The sequence below is a fragment of the Neolamprologus brichardi genome, unplaced genomic scaffold (assembly GCF_056152115.1).
Source record: "Neolamprologus brichardi isolate AB-2024 unplaced genomic scaffold, ASM5615211v1 NODE_ptg000031l+_length_7269946_cov_1, whole genome shotgun sequence".
NCBI classification, from domain to species: domain Eukaryota; kingdom Metazoa; phylum Chordata; class Actinopteri; order Cichliformes; family Cichlidae; genus Neolamprologus; species Neolamprologus brichardi.
The window spans coordinates 525529-542673 of record NW_028270136.1 but is presented as its reverse complement, the minus strand read 5'-3'; the positions used below and the strand labels follow the sequence as shown (position 1 = coordinate 542673).

The following is a 17145-nucleotide window of genomic DNA, read 5'->3' as shown; positions in this document are numbered from 1 at the left end:
ATATATATATGAAATCTAAAACCTGCAATCGAAATCGAAAGGCATGCCCCTATTGCATCAAAATTCTGATTCTTGCTATTAAAAATGATCATTAGAATTTAATGCAGGGTCTCGTTTAAAAACGTCAAAGGTTAAATAAACTTCATAAATATTGAACACATCCGAAAAAAACCACACACAAAAACAACTTCCCAAAATCATAAATTCTGTTAAGCACCAAACGGGGACTTAAGAGAAGCAGAAAATAGGGGGGAGAAAAAAAACAGAAAGAGACAGAGAGAAAGAGGAGCGAACTTAAATGAGAACAGGCCCCATAAGGCAAACAGCTGTTTGATCCACGCGGCCCATAAATAACTCAAGCATCACTGAGTGAGAAAACACTCATCCTGGACAGTCCTGTGGACAGTCTTACTGCCGGGCTGAGGACCCACAGCAAGAGATCACATCTAGCTCTGTCCACAGATAAACACATATCCATCTGATGCTGCGCGGGGCCGTAAACACTGCGTAAAGCGGAACTGAATAATTATATAAGTGGATCACAGGATGAAAAGCGTATTCCATGTTGTTGGCTATTATTATTAAAGTGCTGCAATAAAATCTCAGAGCCGTTCTCCTTCTGCTTCTGCTCCTGACAACTTCACCCAAACACATAAATCAAACGCAAAGGATCCCCCGACCTCCCCGCACAAACCTACATCACTACTACTACTACCACCAGGCTACTACCGCTCCTGCTGCTATAAAGTTATTTATCGTTTCCATCCAAGAACTCACGCACCGCTCTGGCTACTGCGCATACCCATTGCAGCTCCTTCAGTCTGGGTCTCCTCAGTGTGCCCCCCTTCCCCCTCAGCCCCGCCGGTTATGGTCTGATTTTTGCAGCCGCAGAGCAGGCAGGAGTGGACTAGTCTAAAGTTGTCCAGAAAGTGATGCAAGGGCCGACTAGCTTAGCCAGCTAGCCTGTACGCCGAGACAAAGACAGGAGGCCGCCTCCAGAGCCCCTAGAGCCCCCAGAACAGCTGATGAGCGTTTTTTTTTTTTCTTAGAGGAAGAGGAGGCTGGGGGAGAGAAAGGGAGTTCTGGCTGCAACCAGGACTCATAATACCACAATATGGATGGAAGCTTTTCTCTGTAAACGTTTAAAAGGAGCGACAAAGAAGCAGCAGAAAAAGGTGTGCAACAAAGGCTGTTGGCCTATAATTTATCAGAATGTGAAGTGGATGTGAACAGCAGGTTTTAGACTCCAGGGAGATGGAGAATTAGAGAAGGAAAGGAAAGGAGGAGCGCGAAATGAAACAAGTGTGTGATTTTCTCTTTCTCTTTTTAATAAATACAGCAATACTGCAGCATATAGTTGGCTGTAAACATTCATGGATTAGGATAATGAAGGCATTTGTTTTTCTGAGACTCCATTGCATCCTACAGCTAACAGGTCTACTACTTTTTACGAAGATGTATTTTTTTTTTTTAAGGCTGAGAGGGTTTATGGGACCTGATGCTGCTCACTGCTAGGCTTCAAAGTTTTGTGGTGTGCAAAAAGTTTCGTGCTTTTCGGCTTTCTCCTCTTATCTCTGCCGGGTCTGGTGGTGAAATCACCAGACCAGTCTTGCACCCCCCCCCCCCCCCCCCCCCCACTCCCCCAAACTTACGCACACACACACAGTTTTTTTTTTCAGAAAACATATGCACACACTGAGTCTTTAGAGATACACGTTTAGTGAGATTAGTTGGACATAAAAAATCTTTTTCTTTTTCGGCTGCAATTTCCTTAGTGCTTGTTTTCCTCTGACCTCGGACATGATTCAAACACAACTGAAACACATCACGCCTTGTTATATTTTTTCAATCCTGTGCCTAACAGGAAAAGCTGAAAGCTCTCGCTGAAGCACTCATACAGTGACATATTGGGTAACAGCTTTCTAAAAGTGACCTTTGACCCTGGAGCAGCAATGGATAAGCTCTGCAATGATCAACCAACTGGTCACAACTAGAATTCCAGTTTCTGCTTTGAACACTGACTCAGACTCTGATAACCTTTAGCACTCAGCTTTATATTAAGTTGCAAGCATGAGCAGTCGAGGCAGACTCAATAAGTCAGTAGACTTTTAAAGTATAGGTCTTTAGTCAGAAGCAGTTATTGAAACAGCATATCCATACTGGCACTGGCAAATTTATTTTAGTTAGAATGTCATTGATAATATGCCTGCAACCCACCTGTTTCTATAATTATTCAAACTAGCTTGATATTTATCTATTTAACCACATCGCAATGATTTTTTTTTCCTTTGTCAGTGTTTGGTGTCAGCTGTGAGGTTTTAAATAATCTCTGTCTATGATGTCAGATAAATATAGCTGGCTGTTCAAATGAAGTCCACATCATTTGAATAGTAGCTTAGTACACGCTTGTCTGCAAATGCTGCTAGACGCCTGCTGGTAACGCTTTTGTGGAGCTTTCCATGACGAGGTACCTAAGAACTTTAAAACAATCTGACCTTACCTTAAACAAGCTATCTGCTGAGCACATCCCCCGTGTGCATCCACTTTCTGGATTTGACATCATGTGCAACTTCAGCGGGCTTCTGGCCACTTGCATTCTTTTCAAATGATCACAGTGGTTAGCATTTTATTTAGATAGCAAATGGAGTCACAGAAGAGAAGCTGCTAGTTCATGCTTTCTAAGATGAAAATATTAACATCAGAATTTTTGCATTCTGATGTCACATGATGATTTACTGTTTGTCGGAATTAATTTATATCTGATTTTCTTCCACGTTTGCTCATTTTACTCTAAAAGATTCAAAGTTCAAAACATTATTTCCACACTAAACCCAAAATTAGTCAGTTTTTAAATTTCACACATGCTTTGTTGAATAAAAATACGTTTTATCACAATGACACGCACCTTTCTCTAGAACAGATGGAATACCTGTTACTCTATCACTTTGGGATACTTCCATGTCCATAAGGACACCCACTGCCATCACCACCACCTTCCTCAGAGATCAGTCAATGTCCATACTCTTTGTGTCCAAAAAAGACTTTTTCATCAAGTCTATTTGCAGAGTTTCTTCAAGTGTAATGAGCTCGAACAGCCATGCAGCATTGATACCGACATCACAGACACAACAACAAACCTAGCACTGCAACACATTTCATCTCCTCCCCTCTTGCAGATGACATAGCACTTTCAACACCATTTTTCAGAGGGCAGATATGCACCAGGGAAAGAAGCACACACACACAGAGAGAGAGAGAGAAGTCTTACATGTTCATCTGCTTCCAGTTTGTTTAACTAAGGAGTGGGTCTCAGAGGGGGTGAAAGGACTTTTGGTTTGTTTCCCATATTCCATTCTAAATTTAATACAAGAACAAAATGCCTGAAAGGTTAAATTAATCAAATTCAAACAATTCAAGTGCATGAACAAGCATTTTTTTAAACATCTCAGCCAAGGAGCATGTTTGTGTAACTGTGCCATGTGGAACATTACTAATTCATATCTTTGGTGTTGTTGTTTTATTAGTAAGGTTTACAACCACAAGCCACTCTGTGAGAAAACGCTAAACCTCGGTGTGTACAGCCAAATTTGTAAAAAGTGTTTTTTATGTGTGGTACACCAGGGTGTGAACTAAAAAGTATTAGTTCACATCTTTGCTGGTATGCTATTCACCTAGTGAATACTTTCTTGTCATTCAGGATTGTGAAATCTGAATAAACCTACTTAATGTCTGTTGCTGTAGACACATAACTGAGGCATTAACTCTTCCTGTGTACAAAAGACCTGTTTGAACTCTATGTAAACCACGTGCTTCTGCTGAAGCTGCTTTCTGCTTCATGGCCCCTCAAATTCAAACAGGGATTATTCACAAACATATCCAACAACAAGAGCTGAGCTTAACAAGTTCTTACATCCCTTATACCCTTTCATTGTATGATTTTTTTCTTTTCTACATTTAGCTACTTGTCAATCATTTTAGCCCAGTGTTACTCTCCTTTACTGCTCCAGGCAGGGTCGCACAACTTCCCAAAGAACTAACCCCATTTCACTAAGAGTCCTAAATCAGAAACTCATACCATCAACGCCTTCCTTTGACACAGAGTTAATCTTTATCAGAGATGCTAATCTTTGACCTCAAACTAAAAGAAAGCCCTGACACTAGGAGAAGGAAAGAAGGGGAAGGGGGGTTCTTGGGGTTTACCAGAAGGTATGATGTGGGGGTCGAATTGTTTTTTCTGCTCCTGGGCCATGAAAAGTGCCAAGCTCACCAAGCCTGTCAGGCATAGGTTGAACAGGGATAGATGTGACCTCCCATGCACGTGTGTGTCTGTTGGGAGGGGGGGGGGGGGGGGGGGGCAGGTAGTATTCACAAAGTCAATGGTCAGCTAATTACCTTTTTACCTAAATGTGTAATATTAAACAAAAGCTCATCGCGATAGGAAAAAGCTGGCAGTTAATGATACAGTCAACAATGTCTCAAAAATTTCCAAGATTTGCCAAATATTTTTTTTAAATGTAAGATTTTACGTATACATATAAATATCAAATTGCTTTTAACAGTATGTAGACTGTAGGTACAAGGGAATAAAACCTGGCAGTTATAAAGCAATTACACTGTAGATGTTACTCATGGGGAAGGAAAGGAAAGGAAAGGAAACATACATTACTAATAGTGGTGCAGGCTACTGAGCATATTAAACTCCACTTCTTACATTGTAATTAAGCATTACTTTTAGATGTGTAGACTTCCTGACTTTTATCTAAATTCATAATCAAACACCATATAATATAAATACTGCATATTAAAATGAAATTGTTTATCTGTAAATATTACATTCAAATGTAATAGATTTCAAAAGTGACCTAAAATTTTAGTCAGTCTGTAATTTGTAACATTTTCATATGTCTAATAGGTGGAACCTAGTTATTTTTCATTTTTAATATTTCTTTATTCACATCTAAGACAGACGCATAGATGGTGATTATATTGGTCAGTATTGTGCACTGCTGAAACCTGTTACAGGTAGTGACATGCAGGTTTGGTCTGCTGCTGGGCTTCTCTCAGAGGAATACTTCAGGTGGAACAAATATCAATAACTGCAAAAAATGTATACAAGACCCACCAGTTAAATAGTGATGGGTGGGTGGTGGGCGGGAATAATGGTGGTAGTGGGATTACACAGTCGGTTCTTTCTGGATCATATGCTGAAGACCAAAAATAATGACATCACAGAGTTTTGTACCGCATCAATATTTAACTCACTTTGACATAGATTATTTATTAATGCCGAATAGAATGCTGCCACTTGTAGAGTTCCATTAGATTTGGTGTATTATTATGGATTAGAGGAGAATAAACGTAAGGTCTCGTTTGACCATGTTTTTTGTAGAATTTGTCATTGTTGGTATGTAGGCTTTCTGGACATGCAGCCATTGTGGCTGCCTGTTGGTCAAAAACAATCATTTTCTGCATTTGAGAGTTAGTCCATCTAGGGACAGAAGCATTCAGTGATGTGTCTATAGTAATTTGTGGTTTGGCAGGGCTTTCAAAATGGATTTTCCTAAGTTGTTATTATATAGCTCTGAGGCCTCATTACACTGAATGTTGAACAACCTGCATCCATTTCCTGACAACATGGTCCTCTTATGATGCAAGTTTCCGAAAAAGAAGCCAGTGACTGTAATATAATCGGGCCACTTGGCCTAGCAGCAGACAGTAGTGTGTTACAGCGGGAGAAAGCAGCTTTATGGATCTCAGCCAGACCTGTCAGGCTTTATACACAGCAACAGTGTTAGTTGTGCTTGCCCCTACTATTTTACTATGATTGGTATTCTGCCCATACTTTGTCAGTGATACACGAGGAAATCGATTAAATCACAGCTGTCCTAGACTTGCTGTGGGTTTTCATAACTTTTAAATCTATATACCTCTATACTTAGCAAAATACTTCAAGGTAAGTCCAGAGGATCTAACCACTGTTACACGAGATGGCATAAGCAACTCAGATTTAGCCTGGACGATACAGGGTGGGAGTATTTGATATGTTCAGCATTTTAGAATATGGCCGTTTTTTAAACTTGATTAAAATCATATATCAGTTGACATTAAATGTAAAAATACACAAGAACAAGCAAGCTAGGATTTTTGAAAGAACTGCTTTCTTAGAAACAACAGAAGACAGCACTTTTGCTTTTGGCTTTCCAGACTGGTGGATGTGAGCTCTCAGGAATAGCTCTTCTTATAGTTACCAAACCTTTAAGTGCTTCTCTTTAATAATAATAATAATAATAATAATAATAATAATAATAATAATAATAATAATAATAATAATAGCATAGTATACTAGTGGGCTGTTTTCCTTGGATGACTGCAGTTATTATATCTGCAGTTCATAAACAATATGGAGACTACATAAATGAATAAAGTCACAGTTTTGACTCTGAAATCTTGTTCTTTCGCAATAAATGTGTTAAGGGGTTCAAGAACTGATGGTTGTATGGTAAATCTATATTTAATGCACTTTTTTATGGACCTTAATTTCTCACCTCAGCCATTGTATAATTTGATTGTGATCCAGTTTTGCTTATGGTGTTTTCATATCCTTGTGATCACTCAATAAATGGACCCACGTCTTGGTGTAAGGAGGAGAAAGGCAACGCATTAGACCGAATAATTTCTGTTTGTAGTTATTTTACAATAGTTGCATTTGTAATTCGACGTCTATTGATAACCATTTCGTTTAAAATTGGTTGGAGCTAATATCTGTTTTGTGGAGGCAAAGGGTGAGATGGGGGTTGATTTTTTGAGTAAGTGGCTTGTCGTGGCTAGCATGCATCTTCCTTCTTTATACATAGCAGCCATGTCCCTAATCGCAGAGACTCATTCTCTCTGTCCCACGCACGCACGCTAACACGCACATACTAACACCTCACTTAGTCTAGCAGGTATACTGCCTTCCAAATGTGGGGCGAGTGAGCAGGGAGGTTGAGAAAGTAAGAGACAGAGTTCGCCCTATTTTCTGTTACCAATTCGGATGCATCTGTCTTCAGCTGCCTACACGCACGCGCGCACAGAAAAAGTGTTCGCTAGCAATAGAGCTTGCACGCGGTTTCACCCCATGGATGCCTGTGCGAGTTTGAGAGAGACCGCGGTCACACAACAGATAATTAATGACATGTCGAGCGGTGCAGTGTGTGGAATGGGGACGCCTCGGGAATAAGCACGGGGACACTGAGCAAGAAGCAGCCCGACAGACCTTACCTGCGCTCTTGGCGTGTCTTTCCAGATGGATATCCTCCTGGTGTTCGGTTTTTTCCTGGGTTCAGTCTGTTTTGGACACGGACGGACACACTAGCTACAGTTAGGATGACCACTGAATCCTCTCCGAAAGGCTTGGGCGTATTTTCTTTTAATTAATTGTACTTAAATTCAAGCAGTTGCTCCTAGAGGTTGGAGTCCAAAATGGCACTAAAACGTTATTTATGCCAATTAAAGCCGACGTTTAAACTGCACCGTTACCTGTTATTATAGCACTGGTGAGCTCATTATGGCGCTTCTGTGACACGGCGTAAAGGAGACGCCAAGCGTTTGCACGACCGGTTTGGGAAAAGACATAAATCTGGAGCGGCTCTGCTATAAATCTCCAGCAGTCAAGCCGACCTACAGCAAGCACGCTGACGGAACCTGCTTGGTCTGGGGCTCGCGGTGCTACTTTACCCTAAACGACACACCGCATGCACGCGCTCACCCCCTCCGCCTTATGCTGTAAAACTCCCCTTGTAGCGGGCTGGTACGTTCCTGGTCAGAGCCACATCCAGGGCTCACGTTTGTCTTTTCTGTCGTCCGAGTTGACACTGTCCACCCGACTAACGTTTGGGAGACTGCTGAGCTCCGGTGGGCCTCTTTCTGAGCTGGAATTCAGAATAAAAACGGATAGAGCTTTCCTGGATTGAGGGTGACGCTGTATTCCCTGGGCTGCTTTTCGCTGCTCCTTCCCCTTTCTTCCCTTCTCTTTCGTTTAACTAAAAAGAGGGTCACGCAGTCCTCCTTTGCCATTCTCTATCTTCGTCTTCATCTTCCCTCGCTCTCTTTTGGTGCAAGCTAACCAAATTCACCATTATTATTATTATTATTATTATTATTATTATTATTATTATTATTATTATTATTATTATTATTATTATTATTATTATTATCTTCTGTGCTACTACTAGCAATGAGTAACCTTGGTGAGCTAAAACCTCTGCAAACCAAAGCAATCTACGTTTAAGCCTAAAACACGTATCTTCAGGCGCGTCGTAACTGCTTCTTTGGTTACCGCTGGAATATAGTCTCTTCTCTCGGCGGTCCCTGCTTTTCTGGACAGGCGGCTTAACACTGTGAACCGTTCCTGTGAAGCAGTTTGCACTCTGACAACCTAGACAATCTGGGGAATCTGGGAGGGAGAAAAGGGAGTTCTGGTTTTGTTCCTGTCCAATAGGGGAGTGTGGTTAAGGTGCACCAGAAGGGTTAGCGAGGTTCACCGTAACCTGTCTGTTCATACTGCCTGCGCAAAGGCCAGATGTTGGTTATTACATGGCGTCAAACTGAGCGCGATGAGAGGAGAGGAAGAGGGAGAAGGAGGCCGAAAGAGCAGAAATTCCGCTGTGATTTGACCTGCGCGTTCACAGAGGGGAACCATTTCCACCTCGCTTGGTTTTACACATTTAGTGGGAGATTTTAACCTATGCGCAATTACTTTAAGATCTCCGATGTATTCATTATTAATGTTAAGGTTCAAAAGTTGCATACAACCACGCAACCAAGAGATATATGCCTATTTATGTGTTCAAATCTATGATGTTGATGTGATATACAAACGGTGACTAGATATAAAGCGTCATAGCAACAGTATTGTAATCTACTTTGCACGTGTGGATTTTAAGTCCTGTTTATCTTTACTTGCTCCGATACAAACAGATGCACTTGCCCCCCCCCCCCCCCCCCACCACCACCACCGCCACCACACACACAAAGGGGAAAAAATGCTTGTGCAATTCACGCTTGTAAAGGGTACGTGTGTCATCTGCCCACGCTTGTAAACATGCCCTCTACACACACAATGAGAGATAAAGAGAGAGAGAGCGCGAATGAGTACGTGAGAGACAAGTTCAATTACACAAAAGTAAAGCCGGTATTTTTAGTTTTCTGTTATGATAGAAGAAAGAGAACGGAGAAAGAAAATCAGTTCGCGCCTGCTCTCTCCCTGCACTCCTGGTGGAAACATTTCCGCCTCAGCAGCTCGGGCTATCTTATCGCGCTTGTGCTGGCTCTCCGGCCCGGTTCAAATGGGTGATGGAGGGAGAGAAAAAATGGAGCTCTCGGGTTTTGGATACGGTTTCAGCGTCTCATTTTTCACAAGCTTCGAATCACTACCTTCACGCAGACGTTTATAAATTAGCAGAAGGATTCTTACTGATTTATTTTCGAACGGGTAATCATCTCCGCGCCAGAAAGAGCTCTGGAAGTACCTGGCGCGCGGAGCATGAGAGTGGATAACTCCGGCCAGTAAGAGATATTGGATTTTAGGTTTAATAATAATAATAATAATAATAATAATAATAATAATAATAATAATAATAATGATGATGATGATGAGATATTGTCATGCTTACATTGGTTAATTGTGTGTTTGTACTGTAATAGATCGTTCACGTTAGGGGTCCTTTAAAAGAATGTAACCGGTTTTTGTAAACATTATTTTTCCCACGCTAAATCTCTCCCTCGTTAACGTCCAGCAGCTGCAGATTTATGAGGCCGAGTAGTCCTCGGATTTATGTTTTGACTGTTTTCGAGGAAACCCTACTCTTCTCTGTCTTTCCATTTCCATTTTCGTTTCGTTTTTTCCCTTGTTTTTCGCTTCACCCGCTAGCAGGCAATTAAACTGGGATTTTCTGCAAGCGACTATTGAGCACGATGTATTGAAAAATACAATTAAAAATTAAAAAAAGAAATCAGTTTAACTTTAGGCACCAGTCTTCTGCTAGAAGTGGGACACATTTTGAGCACTGTTCAGTTCGACAGTGCTGCTTCTTCATTTGGATTTCATTTGCATGAACCGAGTATTTTAAATACACTTTGTGATTATTCTTTTAAATGTGGTCACAACAAAAACATTTTTGCTATGTAACATACATATGTATAATTTCACAAAATCGCACTGTCTCTATACGGATGTATGTGCCGCACAAATGTTACATGTCATTTTATTGCGTTAATATGTGGCTACTATATCTCTAGCTTGTGTGTAAATAGAGAGGGCGTTAAAACTGAACTAAATATTTTAAATACAATTTTTAAAAGAATGATTCACTCTTTTCAGAATGGTCGCTCCCAGGACTGAAAATATTTCCTGCTAGGGAAAAAGAACAGTGAAGCAGTCAATATGGCTGCCAGTCTCAGCAGTGAGTGGGAAGATGCCTTGTGTGAGGTCTTGTGTCTTGTGCCTACTTGCTTTTGCTTCTCTTTAAGATGCGTAGGATTGTACCTTGTCTTTGAACACGTGCAATAAAAGGATGCTTCAATCACAGTGAATGTTAACAGAAACGTAGGACGTAAGAGCAACACAAGAAAACAAGCAATGCACCGATAAAGGATGAAAAGGAAGGTACTTCGACAAACTGCTCCTAATGAGAAAAAAATACGCGTATCACAAAAACCGCGACCGACAATACCAGTGATATTGAAACATGTACTGTAATATGATAACGTTAGCTTTGAACATCTGTGCCGTCTTTTGTACAGTTGCGGACTCTCCATGCATAGGTATTTCACATTTGGTTAATTGGCCAAAAAAGACAGTTAATAGTTAACATATTATGATCAAATATTGTCTTTACTTTTTATTTTTCTGACCATTGTAATTATAGAGTGGAAAGCAAACCGTGAACAAATGCTTATTTTTTATTCCAATAGCATTTTAGCTGCCTCTTTTATTCTCTGCTAAAACGAGCTGAAACGAATTGCCCTGCAGCGGGTTTCGGTGTAAACATTAATTTCAGCGTCAGTTATTTGTGGTCTTTCAATAGAAGGCACGCCTCAGTAACACATTAATGCCTAATATTAATTTCTTTCCACATGTGTATTACAGAACATAAGGCTACACAAATACCGGACCGAGTGAACACAGTTCGGTCTCAGAGAAATTAAACGTGGATAACAGCAGCAGCTTGAATGGATGTCAGACAGGGCGCAGTATCATTTCTCAGCACCGTTTCAAACATTTCAATTATTTCAGATGAGTCTGAGCTGGAACTATCTTGTCATACCAAACATATCTAACTGTGGACACATGGCTGAGATAAAATAAGATAAAATAATTCAAGCACTATTTCAATGCTGCAGTTGTGGAAACGTCATCTACATACCTGTGTGTGTGTGTGTGTGTGTGATTATGTGCGTGTATGAATGAGGGTATTGGGGGTTGGTGCCACCATCCACCCCCTTTTCTGTCTACAGAAATGAGGCGAGATATTGTTTTTGACAGGGCTGCGGAGAGCAGGAATACACATCTTGAAAAGCGCCGCCTTTTGTTGCTGCTGTCGTTATTATGTGATGGGAGGCCGGCGGAGAAGCTCTAATTTGGTTAAGCTAAGGTTTACACTGCTGCTGATGGCCAAGCGGGGAGCGAGACTACTGAGGGAGAGAGAGGACCATGCTGCAAAGGGGCCCGGCCTTAATTGTAAAACGATTCGAGAGGCACATCCATCAGTTCCAATACCAACCCTATTGTTTTGTAATTTGTAATAAAAATATTAATACAATAATATTAATAACACTAAAATCCGTAAAACAGTCTTGCAGTTCATTGTTTGCAATGCTACAAATGCACCACACCAAAACAACGCAGCAAGCCTAGTACACTGTGTAGAGCCATTGTGAGCTATGAGATTAGCAGATGAAATTTACCTGCCCTGCTCTCCTTCCCTCCCTTCTCTCTCTCTCTCTCTCTCTCTCTCTCTCTCTCTCTCACACACACACACACACACACACACACACACACACACACACACACACCTACTGGCAATGGCAACGACAAAAATTGGAACATCTCATAGTGTCTGACTTTCCATTATAAGAGGGCACACGAAATGCACCCAGCTTAATAGCAGACACGTGTGAATATAAACATGGATGGGGAAATAGAGAGGAAGGTCCTCCCATGTCTGCATCTTATTTTGCTCACCACATTAGAAGCTCTGACTCACGGTGGAGGATTTGAGCCAAAGCAGAGACACTGAGCTCTGACATGTGTAATGGCGAACAGCTCCATTCCGACGGGCATCCACAGAAAATGGGCAATAAGGAGAAACAAAACTTTATTTGTTGCATTAAGTTAAAGTTGATGCCACAAAGCGCCTAACAGTAGATCATTTAAAATGTACAATAAGATGCAGTTAGGTTTGTTGGTACGTAAAAAGTCCATCTTCACTGCAAAGCCTGTTTCAGTGCAGAAAGCAGCCTAATGATTGTATTTCATTTACAAACCAGGGACTTAATGAAGATCAACAAGGTTTCCTTGTCATTTCCATCTTTAGTCCGAATTCCTTGGCTGAGTTACTTGGATTCATTTCTGCCTCCCGGCTAGATAGATGAGCTTTTCCTGGCCCATTGGTCCTTTTTATGAGATTTCATGCCGGCCGAGCCGTGCCCCGGTGTGCCAAATTTAAACAAATCTCCCTTAATTGGTCGTCTCAGTAATTCAAGACTTGAAAGCTACAGCCAAATACTATCATACTGAAGCGGGAAAACCCGAAACGCCCGGAGTAATAATTAAAATGTAAAAACAAAGCTAAAGGACAAAAAGAATAAAAAAGAAAGAAAACACAGGGGCTTGCGTGGGGGCCGAGAAGGACGAGAGAGATTAAGTGGAAATTGAGCCGGAAGAGGAGGAAGGGGAAAGAGGAGCCAGTGGCGCAGCCGTGGCGTGAACTCTTCCTGCTCTCCTTCCTCTTTCCCCTGTACCGTCGGTCCATCGACCGTCATTTTCCCCCGCCGTCTTACACACAGCGCAGGAAACCGTGATTTATCGTGGGCAGCGCCATAAACAACAGCGCTCCCTCACAAATACACAACGGCAGCCCCGGCCGCACGCTGACACCGAGCCTTACAATAAATCAAGAGAAGTAGCTAGCTGGGAGAGAGAGGGGGAAACGAGAGAGAGGGAGGGAGAGGGTGAGAGAAAGAGAGAGAGAGAGAGGAAGAGAGAGAGGAATGGACAGAGTCAGACAGATAGAGAGAGATGTAAAAGCAGACATGAAGTGATGGAGGAAAGATGGAGAAGAATATCCAAGTGTTTCTTAAAATATAAACAGCCGTCGGCTAGCATTGCACCGCTCTCTCTCTCTCTCTCCCTCACTCTCTTTCTCTCTGGTTTGCAGGCTGCTCGGCTGCACGCTACAACCCATAAACAATGGCTGATGGTGATGATGATAGGTGGGGGGTGATGTGTAAACAACACGACAGAAACATGCACGACATAAAAAACACACGGCGAAAGACGAGTATTTGGGGGGCAATATTTACCACGATGTTAAAGTAGCCTATGATTCACAGAGAGGGATGCGGGAGAAGGCGGCGCAGCGGCGGAGAAGATGAGGAAGGAGTGTGGTTTCCCCCCATGCAGTTCCTTTCCTTCCGCAATACTCACGGTGTCCACAACGACCCGCAAGATACACGCCCGTCCAAATTTGTTTTATTGCAGCCTCCCTCTATCTTTTCTCTTTCCCCCTCTCTCTCTCTCTCTCTCTCTCTCTCTCTCTCTCTCACTCACTCCCCCTCTCTCTGTTGGTGTTTCTTGGTGTCTCCTCTTTTCCCCCTCTCTCCCCCTCTCTTTCTATTTTTTCTTCTCGCTCTCTCTCCCCGCTGTTTTTTTTTGGGGGGGGGGGGTGAAAGGACAGTTCTAAGTCAAGAGCAGCGGCACGTCTCGCCGTTATATTCCTGACGAATACATATCTATTCTACAACCTCTGCATTAATTATTTAATGAATCACGTGACGTGTTGTTCGGGGCGGGAGGTGTTTGGCGGTAGTGGTGGTGGGGGCTCTCTCCGTTTGTGGGACCCACACGGGCCCGTGAATGCATGCATGCATGCAGGAGTCCAAATGAAGTCAAAAAAAGAGAAGAAGAAGAAGAAGAAAAGGAAACACTTGTGTTGACTTTTCAGTCGGAGGATGTTCGTGTGTAGGGTAAAGCAATGGAGGCCTGGGACAGACACACAGAGGGGCCGATAAAAGATGAATTCGTCTTTTAAAAATGACTGCACGCCTCACACTCGTTCTTCGTTATTGCTCACTGTCATCTCTTTCTCAGCTCACCGTCAGCCGACCAAAGAAGCGGGATTCCTTCCGTTGCTCCGTCTTACATTTGAGCCTGTGCTATATTTCAGTGTTTCTAGAAAAAGGAAATACCCGATGATGGCGGCAATAGTTTATCAGATACACAGCGCTCCGGGGGGGTGGGGGGTATTTTTCTTGTTTCGGTGTCATATTCACGCCAGTCTTGAAGCTAAACTAAATATTTAACGGTAGCAAAGACTACCTGCCATCTGCGTCAGTGGGAACAAATTTCATCAAATCTGTTTGTTTGATAATTAGGACAGACATCCTGTTAGGCGCCTGGAAATCCAAAATTAAATATAAGGCAGGCTTTTCTCCGAACTCTATAGGATAATAAAATTCAGAATTAAATATTTTGCTTGGACTCAATTATCCAACTTCACCTTACTTTTTTTTTAAATCCCATTAAGAAGATTTTGGTGCGGTGGCGAAGTGTAATTCGATAAGAATGAGATTTGTATTACTTATTTCGAGTTCGGTAAAGTAGCAAAGAAGAGAAGAGAGCTCTCACAAAAACAAAACAAAAAAGAGAAAGACACCGCAGAGGAAGAAAGAAAAGAAAAGAGTAGATGAAGAAACAGCGAATGACAAAACCCCCGCCGTGAGGCCGACTGAGCTGCAACAATAGAACGTTGGAATCCTTCTATTGCGGGCTACCAAAGCTCGAGCCGACTCCAGCAGAACAATAGAGACTTGGAGTAGAAAAAAATGTTGAGGCTCTGAAGGCTAACCTAGCTGCTGAGTAGCAAATAAGAAACACTTCAAGGTCAAAGCATGGGCCTCGGGATCCTCAAGAAAGCGCTGATTTTTCCCCTCATGGCGATGGAGAGACTTTTAAAGAGCTTTTAGAAAATCATCCTTTAAAACATAAAGGATCCTCTTTTAGGGACTTACCAAAACTGTCAGGGAAAAGAAAAATATTTCCATTTCTGTTCAAGTGACAAAGGACACAAAAGAGCAATATTGGCAAACAAAGAGTAGCTTTCTCAAAAGTGCAGTACAGAAATGCAACTGGCCAGTTTGCTTTTAAAAATGCAATCTACCCATGACATGTCTCCAAATAATTGGCAAAATGAAACAAATGTGGCTGTAAACTATTATCAGTGACAGACCTGCTTGGACGTGTATTTATTTCTTCTTTCTGATGCACTAAAAACATGCAGATACTCCTTTAAATTTACGCTGCCAGCACCGCGGAGATTTTTACCCACAACAAGATTGAAATCAAACATTTGCCGTGGTGATGATGGCGTCTTTAATGACGGCCATAAATTATAGCAATCACAGTTTGAAACAACAGCTAAGATAAGCAGCAGCGAAGACCTGGGCCGGCCTGACAACAGCCATACGAATCAGCCCTGTAAACTTGGCACAACCGCATGCAAAGCCATTACCGCAAAACACCAAACCGTTTCAAAACGTCCCAAAAGCGACGGGCGGAGGAATTTTCACTTATCGGCATCTTTATCCATTCATATCATGGGAACAAAAGGACCCATGCATTATTTTACATTTATACTCCTCGAATAATTCACTTATACTCAGCATTACAACACAACACCGCGCGATCCACGCCAGCTTCAAATGGCTAGTTTAAGATTTATCAGTAGAACTGAGAGTCGGCACTTGGAAAGACTGTAAAGGAGTTCTTTGAGATCCTGGGGCTTTCTAGGTTAGTGATGGTAGATAGACAGGTAGATTCTTCCTCGTCGTTAATGATTAACTAAGTTTTGAATAAAAAGAGAGAAATCTTTTGTTAAGATGGATAATGGCCTGAAAATGAAAGTGCCAAGATGTGATTAAGCGCTCACATATTCTAGGTGAGAAAATGTATCATAATAATAATAATAATAATAATAATAATAATAATAATAATAATAATAATAATAATAATAATAATAATATCAGTAGTCGCAGTAGTAGTAGTAGCAATAGTAGTGGGAGATGTGTGTGAGAGAAACAGGGGAGACAATGAGAGGGAGAGAGAGATTGATTTAGCCTGCCCCGACACGTTGCCTTTTACTGCGCCTCGTAAATCTGTCTCGAGATAGCTGTACGCATACAACCATTTTCCCCCTAATATTCTTCTCCACGTGCGAGACGTGAGGTCTTCCCTCCGCTCTGGGATTAAAGCGGTGACGTCCCCGGGTCAGTTTCACGAGTATAGTTTTAAACATCCTAAAACAGAAGGACTATCTTCTTTTACTCCTCCTTCTTTGTCTTCTTCTCTGCTCTATATAATGAACTAAGTCACATTATTATTTATGGCAACATTATTATTATTATTATTATTATTATTATTATTATTATTATTATTATTATTATTATTATTATTATTATTATTATTATTATTATTCAGAATCCTGTTCGAAACTCGCCTGCGTGGAATAATTAGAAAACACAACCACACTGTTTTTTGATCAGACAGGTGGGTTAGTGGCTAACCCTTACTTTAGTTCATTTTAAAGGGAAATGGAAAAAGTATGGATTTATTTTCATATTGTAGTCTGTTATGGCTTCACAGTAATTTATATCGTATAAGATATTAGCAAGCAGCTAATATATCTGCGTACAGTTTATTTATTGTGTTGTAATATCAATAATAGCGCGTGATATAAACTGCAGGGTTGATTGATATGGGGCAGGGCAGTCGAAGTTGGCTGTCAGATTTTCACTTTACAAGATTGTGAGGAACAAATCTGTAAAAACATCAAAACTGGACAAAAAAATTAAGGGCAATATTTTTATCCGTCAAATTCATGGCCAACT

At 41.4% G+C, this 17145-nt stretch overlaps 1 protein-coding gene across 10 annotated transcripts in view; it reads right to left on the bottom strand.

The window, feature by feature from the left end:
• Window positions 1-17145, bottom strand: part of hoxb3a (homeobox B3a) — a 50776-nt gene that overhangs the window by 15343 nt on the left and 18288 nt on the right. For 2 of the 10 annotated variants that reach the window (XM_035914516.2, XM_035914521.2), the window contains exon 1: window positions 7261-8169. The exons of 5 other annotated variants lie outside the window; for them this stretch is intronic. The gene's annotated coding sequence lies outside the window, so the exon portion shown is untranslated. Of the gene's footprint in view, window positions 1-781; window positions 959-7260; window positions 8170-13563; window positions 13759-17145 lie in introns of those variants that run through there. 3 more of the 10 variants (XM_035914515.2, XM_035914519.2, XM_035914518.2) reach the window with 3 other exon arrangements.